The 12,289-nt window shown below is 42.8% G+C and overlaps 1 pseudogene; it reads left to right on the top strand.

Annotated features, from left to right (window-relative positions):
* The first annotated feature begins 8,578 nt into the window (after positions 1-8,578).
* LOC130027788 (axin interactor, dorsalization-associated protein-like) lies at positions 8,579-10,433 on the top strand (annotated as a pseudogene).
* The last annotated feature ends 1,856 nt before the right edge of the window (positions 10,434-12,289 follow it).

Raw genomic sequence — 12,289 nt, 5'->3', positions numbered from 1 at the left:
CAGAGTCTGGCAAACTCCCGTTGTCGTACCCAATATGCCATATGCCAGTAACAATGATGGGTCTCATTCTCCTAAGCCTGAAAGAGCCTTGAATATGGCACTTATAAAAAAAAAACTCAGGGCTATTACAAAGGAGATGTTACTGGTGCCTGCTCGAGGCAATCGACGAAAAACAGGATGATCGCAAATGGCCATTCACATAATGGCAATTCACATATTTTCTTTTCCTTTTTTTCCCATCTTGGGCTATACCTCAGAACTTCCTTCTAGTTCTGCTCTTAGGTTTCACTCCTGGCCATACTAAGGGGACCATAGGTGGTGCCAAGGATTGAATCCTGGTCTGCCACATTCAAGGAACTTCGTATTTTTTCTCATGTAGCTTCTGTTCATATCTTGATTGCCTTCTTGCCTTTTTTTTTTCTTTGTGGATGGGGGACAATCCTGGTGTGCTTGGGGGATTGAACCCAGGCCCCGGCGTGCACTCAGCCCTTAGAGCTTGCTCTCTGACTGTACTGTTACTTCCTTATTGTTTGTTTGGGGATCATACCCAACTGTGTTCAGGGATTACTCCTGGCTCTGCACTCAAAGATCACTCCTGGTATGGCTGGGGGGTTGGGGCGGTGGGTGCAATATGAGGTGCTAGGGATCAAACCCGGGTTAGCAGAGTGTAAGGCAAGTGTCCTATCTGCTATACTATCTCTCTAGCCCCACCTTCTTATTGAGTTGTAAGATTCCCTTATATATTGTGAATACGATTACTTTTCCATAAAAGTGCATATGTATATACATCTATAATTTCTACTAGTCTCTGCATGCCTTTCATTTCCTTCATGCTGAAAGTTTTATGAAGCTACATTTATTCATTTATTCTTTTAAACTTTAAATTAAACTTCTCAGAGTTTCTAGAGAAATAAAACTAGAAGGCTATATTTGTATGTGTATTTATGTGTAGATTATATAGCTAGGTAGGTAGAAAAGCATTTATGCATGTATACATATATAATATATATGTACATACATAATTTAAGTATATTTGTGTACATAAACTGTTAGTTCTATATCATCTCCACTTACATCTACATATGTGGGATTTTTTTTGTTTATTTTTGTATCATACCCAGTTATGCTCAGGATTAACTCCTGGCTTTATGCTCAGGGATAGGGACCTGTATGAACTATAAGCAATGCTAGGGGTGGAACCCAGGTTAGCCACTTGTAAGGCAAGTGCCCTACCCGCTATGCAATTGCTTCAGCTAAGATTTATATGTAACATATAGTTATATATAAATATAATTAGCTGGCTTTAAAGATATAGAAGGAGAAATTATTTTAAAATAGTTTTGAGGGGCTGGAGTGATAGTACAGTGGGTATGGCATTTGCCTTGCATGCGGCCAACCCGGGTTCGATTCCCAGCATCCCATATGGTCTCCCAAGCAGCGCCAGGAGTAATTCCTGAGTGCATGAGCCAGGAGTAACCCCTGTGCATTGCCAGGTGTGACCAAAAAGAAAAAAAAATAGTTTTGAGAAATTATATAATAGTATAATCTTGTAGTACAAAGTCTATAGGTTGACCAATCAAACTGATGTTATTTTTTTTTAACCTTAATGGTTATACTAAGTTGAGTCAAAGCAAATTAATTGGATGACAAACACAAATCAATCAAACTTCATGAAGTTCGTTTTCCCAGGATCTGTACACATTGAAGTAAATCGGCCTTTGTTCCCTTATCAGCTGACCAAACTTGCTGTTGGCTGTGGAGTGACAGTCAAGTGAGCTATAAGGGAGAAACAACAGACCCAAGAGGCCTTAGGGTCATGCTATTGAACGAAGATGCTATAGCGGAGGCAATAGAGTTAGCAGGAATAGGGAGGAAGGGACTGTCTATCTGGGGCACCCAGCACCCATTGCACCACATAAACAACTCAACAACTCAAGCACATGAATTCCTGGCACTCTGCGAAAGGACTAGTCTCCTTACTTATTCTTTTCTCAAATTATTTGAAGTAAGTGACTTCTGGGAAGAAATCCAAAAAGTACATTTCCGAGAGATTATTTTCTCAAATCATAGTCTTAGATATTCCAAAAAGGAAAAATTAATTATAGAATTATCTTCTAATACTTGTCTGTGGCTGTCAGCATTTACAAGTAAAGTCACGGGATCAGGATATTTGAGTCTTGGCCCTTGCTACAGAGAGCAAGTTACTGAAGAAGAAACATTTGAACCCCTATCCAGCCCATTCTTAGCTCATTCCTCCATAAGACACTTTCACATTGTCTTCACAAATTGAGATTAGTAATGTAATTCTAAAGGGAGGGAAAGTTCCTCCAACAATGGTGGTACTGGCGGGATAGGTGCTTCAACATTGTATGTCTAAATATCAACTATGAATAATTTTGCAAATCCTGGTGCTTTAATAAAAGTTTTAAAAATTCAAAATAAGATGAAGGGTTGGAGAGATAGGAGTTAAAGCACCTGGGTTGCATTAGGCTGACCCTGGTTCGATCCTCAAAACTACATAGAGTGGGGCTGGAGTGACAGCACAGCGGGTAGGGTGTTTTCCTTGCACATGGCCGACCCAGATTCAATTCCTAGCATCCCATATGGTCCGCCAAGCACCACCAAGAGTGATTCCTGACTGCAAAACCAGGAGTAACCCCTGAGCATCGTCGAGTGTGACCCAATAAGAAAAAAAAACTACAGAGTCCCCCAAGCACTGCCAGGAGTAGCTCCTGAGCACTCCTATGTGTGGGCACCCCCTCCCAAACAAAATTATTGCTCATTTGAAAGGTAACAAGTTGAATCTAAAACCACAATTTTAGGCTTTCTTGAAAATGTGGCTAGTACTGATCCAAAAAATTCCAAGTGTTTGAAATAGACTGCAACTGTAGCACTGTCCTATTATTCAGTGATTGGCTCTAGTGGGCACCAGTAACATCTCCATTGTGAGACTTGTTACTGTTTTTGGCATATTGAATATGCCATGGGGAGCTTGCCAGGCTCTGCCATGCATGCGGGATACTCTCTGTAGTTTGCTGGCCTTCTGAGAGGGATGGAGGAATCGAACCCGGGTCCGCCACATGCAAGGCAAACACACGCTACCCGCTGTGCTGAGAAATATTTTTCTATTTTTTTACAAGGTATTTGTTTCTGGCTTACCCATGACCCACCTCTTTTGTTTTACTGACAAGCTATTTCATGTATTTACTTCACTTGCTTGGCCATTAGTCACAATTTCCTCTCCTCCAGTGTTTTTATCTGGTGTACATGACAGTAAGCTCTCCAAAATCTCAGTGGTGTTATTGAATTCTTCCACAGAAGAATTCTAGATTTTATGGTCAAATGGAGAAAATGTACTATTTTTTGCACTGTGCTTCCTTGGAATGATTTTTTTTTCTAAAAGGAATGCTTTAGCAGAAAGCTATGTTTCTATTTTTAAAGAATTCAGACATAAGTCCATGAAGAATTGAATAGAAATGTGTATCAGTCATAGTCCAACAGGAAAATAGTAGCCACGACTGATTTTTGTCTGATTTCAACCTGGGGCCACACTGGCACCACTCAGGGACTATTCCTAACTGTGTGCTCAGGAGTGACCCCTGGTGGTGCTTGGGAGACCACACATGATGCCACACTTGAACCTTGGTTGGTGGGATGCAAGTCAAGCATCTTAACCTCAATACCATCTCTCCAGGGCCTAGAACAGTGACTTTTAACAGAAAAATTAACACATGGAATTAAACAGATATTGGGGGCCAAATAAAAAAATGGGGGCAGCAAAGTAAGATGGTAAATAAGTAATTTTTCCCCATAAGTGCAGGAAGCAGCTGAGGGATAAGAGAATAGTTGGAATTTTTTATTTTTGAACCTAGGAGTTTGAAGGAGAAAGCCTTATAGCTGGGATTCAACCTTTAACGAGAGGTACTTTCCTCTTTGAGGAGGAATGGTAACCAGCTGCCTTACCAGGAGGAAATGCTGTCACTTAAACACAGATGACAGAGGAAACAGAAGAATAAGTCCCTTTTCTCTCCTGCATACCCATTTCCTTCTGCTGAGAACAGTACCCAGTGCCAGCATCATAAAGAGCACACAACCCATACATACATATGTGAGGGAGAAGAACTTAATGATCAGCATGTGGACATATGACCCTCTAAGTGCCCTGCTTATAAACAAGACTGTTTTAGAACAAATGGATATTCTTGTTTTTCCTTCCAACCACATGAAGTTTTCTTCTGAAATGATCCTCAATTCCTTATAGAAAAACTTATCAACAAGAAATATTTGCCCCAGATCACACATATTCTGATTCCCCAAAGTACGCATGACCAATAATCTAATACTGTGAACCTTGCAGTACAACTAGCTACACTAACGTATAATTCATACTAGTCAGGGGATACACAATGTGCAGCAGCAGAGACTTGAACAGAGACAAGTTTTGACCACAATCTTAAAGGACATCAGGGGGGTCACAGGGAAGAGAGGAGAACATTGTAGTAAATGGAGCAGCACTGACAATGATGGAAATTTGAGGAGGGAGTGCTTGGACAATGATTCATGGTTAGAGTATAGGTAGGTAGAAATAGCAAAAGACACCGGAACCCCAGAGTCTCTCTACCCTCTCCATCTTAACAATCATCAAGTTTTTTTGAATCTGACAAAAACTTATTTATTTGAGGCCTCACCTGGATACCTGGTTTAGGGGTTATTCTAAAGAGTGACTGCTGGCAGTGCTCAGGGAACCAAAAATAGTACCAGGGCTCTGCTGTCCCACATGTAAGACAAGTGACATGCTCTTGTGCTTGCTCCAGCTCCTAGTAAAAAGTTAAATTTGTTTCTCCTGCCAATATGTCTGCCTCAAGAAAATCACTGGCAAACCTCACAGGTTTTCTTATCTGGTCAACCAACTTCCGCATCTGCAGCTAATACCATTGTATCACCTCCCCCACTGTTTTGACGGGTTCCTTCTGAAACACAATAGGAGCTGCCTCCACAAATTCTCCAGCCCATGTTTAAAACCCAAATTCCCAAACATGTCTTACAAGATCCCCATAACCTCGCCTTCCCTGGTCCTTGCATTTCCTTCTACACTTTCCTCCTCCTCTGTCTTCCAAGGGGGTGCACTGCAGAGTTGCTGCCTATATGGTAAGCTATGTGGTGCAGCTCTGCCTTGCCTGTCCCTGGAGTGTACTCCCAGCCTCTCACCTTGTTGCCCCCCACACCAATCCTGTTAGCCACCACCTTAAAAAAATTGATCCTGACCCCAGAGGTACAAGAACAACTCCTTTGGGAGATTGTGTCTATGGATTCTGTTTCATACTTTTCATGTATATCAAAATCAATTCCTTCAATCTGTTCTGAAAATAAATATTTAGGGGGTGGTAACTCCTGTATACTTAAGGACCTGGGGCCACTCCAGCACTGGTTAATTCTAGGACCTGGCAATGTGGTGCTTTTGCTGTTTACTGAGCTATCCTGGGGATTCCAGAAGTCCGAAAGATGCTAGGACATCAAACTTCGACTTTGAATAATCAAGGCAGTTGCTCCAGTTTTAAGTTATCTCCCAGGTCTGACAATAGTTATGTATACATTTGTCTCATGTTTCATATTTGGCCTCAGAGGCACCCACACACCTCTTGACATGCTGAGTGAATGGTTTCCTACGTGAATATTTTCATGGATTTGGATCTTGGGTCCATAACTCCCATCAGATTCTCAAAGGATCGTCAGGTAGGTAGGATAATCCTTACCTGTTTCTTTATTCAGATTTTCAAAGGGTTTCATGAAGGTAACTTGATGCTGATGATAATATGATTTACGATAGCATGAATAGGCTTTAGGCATATAACGTTTCTGTCAACACCCAAATGGGTTTGTTCCTGTCCTGGTGAGTTCTTTAGAATTGTATGAAAGATTTGCAGACAAACATCAGAAACTTGCTACCTTTGACAGCTACTGCCATGTGGACTATTCTACTTGACTTCTGCTCAACTGATTTCTGACTACAGAGATGCATACTAAGCTGCTAAAATACATAGAAACAACAGTCCCTGTGGCTGAAAATTCCATGGGGCACCTCCCACCCCTGAGAACAGGCAGGCCACATATCTGCTCTGCTGAAACTCCAGCAGCTGCACCCACACCCCACTGCTTCAGCCATGCCAAGGACTCAACTCCACTGCCTCACTAATAACTTTGCAGAGATGCCAGACTGTGAATAATTTCAGGTACCCTTGGGCCCAGACTGAGAACTCTGGGGTCTTTGTGGAGTCAGGGTGGGCAGCCACCCCCCAAGTGCAGTATTTCCAAAAGCCCCAGCAGACACGCCCACCTACTACAGTCACAACTATGTCAATTCATTGACCCAGGCCATAGATCCTGAAGTCTCTGGACCATGTCACAAATACAAAACACCTTCTCATTCCTTCCTGCTGAAATTCGAGTGGGAATACACCAAATTAGATGAGAAAGTAACATTGAAGCAAATTAAGCTTAGCAAGCAAAAACAATAGCACAGAAGGCTCAACCAGCAATAAATACTTAATAATTTCTTAGGCAAGAATTTAACCACCCTGTGATCAGGCATAACAATTTTCAAAGAAAAACAAGTGATTGATTTCTTGTAATTATTGATTTTAATATTGGAGCTTTGATACCAATCCATAGAATTATATCAACAATTGGGGCTTTTGTTTATATTTAAAATATAAATAAATAAGAAGCTTAAGAAATTAGAGATTAGGGGCTGGAGCAATAGCACAGCGGGTAGGGTATTTGCCTTGCATGCGGCTGACCCAGGTTCTATTCCCAGCATCCCATATGGTCCCCGAGCACTGCCAGGAGTAATTCCTGAGTGCATGAGCCAGGAGTAACCCCTGTGCATCACTGGGTGTGACCCAAAAAGCAAAATAAAATAAAATTTAAAAATAAAAAATCATTAAAAAAAAGAAGAAATTAGAGATTATTGTACACTTCAAGGTAATGGGACCCTCCTCAATGTCCAGGCCTGTTTTACCCATGTACAACCCCCCTAAATCCTATTCTTTTGTCATTTGTTTGCTTCTAGTATACAGTGGCTGGTTTTCTCCCTACCTAGTTCTCTACCCAGTGTACACTTTCCTAGTCTGAAATCTTGTCTCTGGGCCTCTCTTAGCCTGTGCTCAGTGGTTCCTGATCATTCTGGCTTTCCTTAGTCTCTGGTCATATGCATGTGGGGGAGATTCCTGCTGTCCTGCTGTCTGTGTCTAAGAGCTTTGCCTAGTTCTGCTGTTTGTTTGGGTGATTGTTCAGAAGAGACAGACCCTGGCTAGGATTTCCTTTTATCTGAGACTGTCTTCCACCCCTAGCCATCCCATTATCTATTTTGATCGGATATCTTTTCAGTGGGCAAGATTTAAACTGACCAATACAATTAATTCACTGATGCTGCACCCTTCCACCCACCCCCCATATCATTACTGCACTATGTCAACCAGCAAGATGTAAATATTCCTCCACCATTTTCTCTCTGTGATCCTTTCTTATCAGCCTTTGCCCTTTGCACTTCACTTCTCTTCGCACTTAGCAACCTCCATTCTGTTATTAGAGAATGATGCTAGTTAAATTTTCTGCCTTGTCTAAAGATTCCACCGGTTTTCCCCCACGAGCGGCTCTCCAGCACGGCCACAGCCCCAGAAGCACAAGGGCTTAATGCAGAACCCAGCATCTTAGAGCAGAAGAGTGAAAGGACTATGCGTTAATCCAGGCAATCATTTCTGCCCAGAGGGGAAAGGGTGTTGCTCCCTTCCGCCCTCCTCCCTCTGGAAAGAAAGATGGCGGCCACATGGGAGCCTTGTGGACAGCAGGTATGAGCCGGGAGTGTGGGGGCGACTAAAACCTCATGGGAAGGGGGGCGTTTCGCTCCGCCCTTCACGCCCTACCGAGGCCACCGGTTGCCCCCCGCGAGCGGCTCTCCAGCACGGCCACGACTCCAGAGCACAGAAACCAATTTCTTAACTATCTGACTTTCAGTAGAAATACTTCCAGGGTCAATAGGTAAAATAGCAGAAATCCAAAACCAACATTTAATTCTTGAGCCCAGCTGTAGAAAGCAAATCACTTCACAATGCTTTTTCAGCATGTCTGATTTGGCGGGGGGGGGGGGGGGGGGGGGGCGGGGTAAACTCTAAATAATAGTGGTGAATCTTTTATTGAAACAATGAATCTAATCAAAGCAGATAGAGTGTTAACTAGAATTCATCTGCCTCACAGGGACGGGGAGGGGTGGGGGGTGGGGTTTTATTGGGGTTCTTCATGGTAAAAAATAAGTATTGGTAAAGGGAAATGTGTTTGATATTTGCATGACTGAGACATAAACCTGAAAGCTTTGTAACCTTTCCCACAGTGATTTAATAAATAAAAAAAAAAAATCAACCAAGTTAGGAGAGTGAAATTTCTGGCAAATAAGAAGAGTTTGGGAAGTGAAGACCAGCGTGGTTCGTCCTGGTCAGGGGGTGATGGCACCCTAGACCAAGGCCACTGGGGCTGGAGAGGTAGAGTATAAGTGCTGGCAATGTCGAGGTGACTGGGGTCACCAATGCTGCATCAATGGGGCACTAGGTTGCAGAGAGGCAGCCACTTCAACTCCTGAGGTCAACTGGTGAAGGAGATAGACAAATATCAAATATTAGCAAGACAGCTATAAAAGGAGGCCCAAGTTCGACATAACTATTCTAAACTCACAGAATAACAAAAGACCCTGGGAAAAATTGCAGCATGCTTGGAATTAAGTACATCTTTGCAGCCCCAAGAAAAATTTAAGCTAGAGAATCTGAAGAAGCAAGAGCCAATCTATAGAATATTCTTACATGTAAGAAAGAATTACCATCTGATGTCCAGCCTGGGTACTTGATCATTGTATAACTGAAACCCAAGCACAAAAATTTGTAAGTCTATAACTGTACCTCATGGTGTTTCACTAATAAAAAAAAGTGGGAAAAAAAGAAAGAAGAGTCTTAGCTCCTAGTGGAGAAGAGACGTTGCAATTTGAAAAAGACAAAGAAGAGATCGAGGCTGGAGCAGGGCCTTGGAATTCCCTCCCTGCTTGAGTTCCCGGTACTTTATTACCAAGGTTGCCCTCGGGACCCAGAATGATGATCAGAATCAGATTAGTCTGAAAGGTGACGGAAAGTGCATCCATTGGTCCCTATGTCACAGTCAGTGTGAAGGATCTGAATGACACAGATTTAAACTGTGTTTGAGATAGGCCCATGACTTTGAGAAAAGAAGATGTGTATGTGCATTTTAATGTAGACATCGAACTCCAGAAGCACACGAAAAGTCAACCAAAAGTGCAGCCATCTTCTTTGAATTCAAACACAATAACACAATAAGCATAAAAGGGCAGAATCTCCTGCCCCTGCGCCTGGCTCTCCTCACTGGGGCCCCTTGGAGGGGGGCAGGTTGAGTTTCCCTCCCCGCCCAGAGCAGAGTCCCAGCAGCTGAAGACCTTCAGAACCAGCCACAACCATGCTGAGACCACTCTCCACATGCATGAAGGTACTGACAGAGGAACAAAGGCATGCAGGTCCCGGGGCTGAGATCTCTAAGCCTGCTCAGATCAGGGCTGAGCATCCTCCACCCAGATCCTCCATCTTCCAGTAGGCACCCACCAACTGCCCCCCCTCCACCCACCCGCCCCCACCCCCCCTCCACTGGCACCCTGTAATCCCATCAATGGCCAAGACCCAGAGACTATAAAACCCAGCTCCCAGACATCTTATTATCTCATTCTTACTTTAGACAACCTGGCAGGCTGCCGAATGTAACCTGCCCATACGGCAGAGTCTGGCAAACTCCCCGTGGCATACCCAATATGCCAAATACCAGTAACAATGATGGGTCTCATTCTCCTAATCCTGAAAAAACCTTGAATATGGCACTTTTTAAAATCCCAGGTCTAGGGCAAAGGAGACATTACTGGTGCCTGCTCGAGGCAATCAAAGAACAACAGGATGATCATCATTGTGAAGCATAAAAGATGGGGCTCGAGCAAAAGCACAGCGGGTAGGGCATTTGCCTTGCACGCGGCCAACCTGGGTGGATTCCCAACATCCCATATGGTTCCCTGAGCATCGCTAGGGATAATTCCTGAGTGCAGAGCCAGGAATAACCCCTGTGCATTGCCGGGTGTGACCCAAAAAGCAGAAGGAAGGAAGGAAGGAAGGAAGGAAGGAAGGAAGGAAAGAAAGAAAGAAAGAAAGAAAGAAAGAAAGAAAGAAAGAAAGAAGTTTACCAGCACCGATTTAGCCTTCATGGAGATGGATGAGGTTAAATCTGAACCAATTGTAATAGAACTATACAAGCAGCACAATTGACTTTTTAAAGAAATAGCGCTATAGTCCAAGAAACCAGTTTCTCATTATCTACATCAGACTTTGCACAAGGAATGATCCTGACGTGAAGAACCTGGAACTTCTGTGAACCATATTTCTGGTAGAAACCATCATGCCTCCAGCATATCCCTTCTCTGGCAGGCAGGAAGCAAGTTATGCTGTGCAAGTAGGCCTGCAAATTTGTTGTAGTCAAATCCCAACTCATCTCTGACATCTAAGACTCCTTTGGAAATGGGCTTATCGTAATTTCATAGCTGTGCAATTGAGTCTCTTGGATTCAACACTACTCAGAACTTGCATCTGCAATAGCTGTTCTGGGTGGTTGGTGCTCATCTTTAGACTGACTACAGCAATAAGAATGGGCTAGAGTTTACACATCTCTTCACCTCTGCACCAGTATGATTCTTTGACTTTTATTCTGGAGTTACACATATCCCTTCACTTATGCTCCAATATGCTCTTTTTGGTTTCTCAGTTAGCCAAACTTTGGGTTGAAGTTGACTGGGGGGAGGGGTGTATGAAGCAACTTGAGCAGGAATTGAACTGATCAGTGCTAAAAATGTGGGTGTGAAAATGTTAGGCTTATCCTGAGAGGTGTCCTACCTCCCCTTCCCACAGATCACCAGTTTCCCTGCTTAGAATGCGTGGGCCTTGGCCAGATGCATAGCGCCTGTGGGCATGTTCCCAGATTATAGCTACAATTTTTCCAGATGACCAGATTCTTTTTCTGACAGTGAGTATATTTTTAGTCATGTCAATTTAGCTGTTCTTCTACTTCACATTGTTGTTCTGTTTATGACCCTAGGGTTAATGATGGCACCATCTCAAAACAATTACAAACTTTCAGATGGATTTTTGATGTCTTACTAAATCATGTAATCTAAGAATAATTTGGGTCAGATGCTAATGAGACGTTGCATGGATATGCTATTTTTCTGACAACTGATTATGAAACCTTAAACCTGCATACCTCTTCTGGTAGTGAAAAGTATGCAGAATCTGGAGATATTTTATTTAAGTAGATAGGCTTACCAGTTATTTCCTACTTAGATATACTGACATTTGTCCATATGGAAATAGGTAAGTCATTAAGTTGTTATAATAACATTACCTTTTATTTTAATAGAGCATAAATAAAACTTTTATGGTATTCATAGTGTGTATTTGATGCACAGAAGACTAAGATTTAGGGTAGACAAAAAGGAGAGAAGAAAAGTGCCTGCCATAGAGGCAAGCTATGGCACGGTGGAGTGGGTGGCGAGAGGGAAATTTGGGACATTAGTGGTGGAGGAATGAGGGTTGGAACATTGCACAACGGAAACCCAATTATGAACATCTTCATAACAGTGTACCTCATGGTGATTCAATAAAAAGTTAAATCGATCAAACATGATGGCTGTTTTTTTACCTGTATTGCAAACCATAACACCCAAAAGGACAGAGAGTAGGAGGGATTGTTGCCTGCCACAGAGGCAGGAGGTGGGAAGGGGTGGAGGTGGGGGGGAGTGATACTGGGAACATTGGCGGTGGGGAATGGACACTGGTAAAGGGGTGGGTACTGGAACATTCTTTGACTAAAACACAGTCATGTAAGTCTGTAAATGTATCTCATGATGATTCATTAAAATAAATTTTTTTTTACAAAAAAGGATGTATAAACAAAATTGAGTAGGAAAAACCTACATCTTATTCATATAGAAATGGGCGGTTAACAGTGTTTCTTGGCAGTGAATTTCAGGAAGCCATAAAAACCAAGATACGAGAGACAAGATAAGATCTGGAAGGAGACTTCCTGTGCCAAGTCAGACTGCAGGCGAGGCACAGCCCTTCCCCAGACAATGCACAGCAGGAACAAGAATCCTGATAAGACCGGAAGAATGAAGAGACTACCCGAGTTCAAAGTTCTCTTCCTT

The sequence above is a fragment of the Sorex fumeus genome, unplaced genomic scaffold, assembly GCF_029834395.1.
Source record: "Sorex fumeus unplaced genomic scaffold, SorFum_2.1 ptg000003l, whole genome shotgun sequence".
NCBI lineage: Eukaryota > Metazoa > Chordata > Mammalia > Eulipotyphla > Soricidae > Sorex > Sorex fumeus.
Note: the sequence above shows the minus strand (reverse complement) of the source record. Positions and strands in the feature narration are given on the sequence as shown.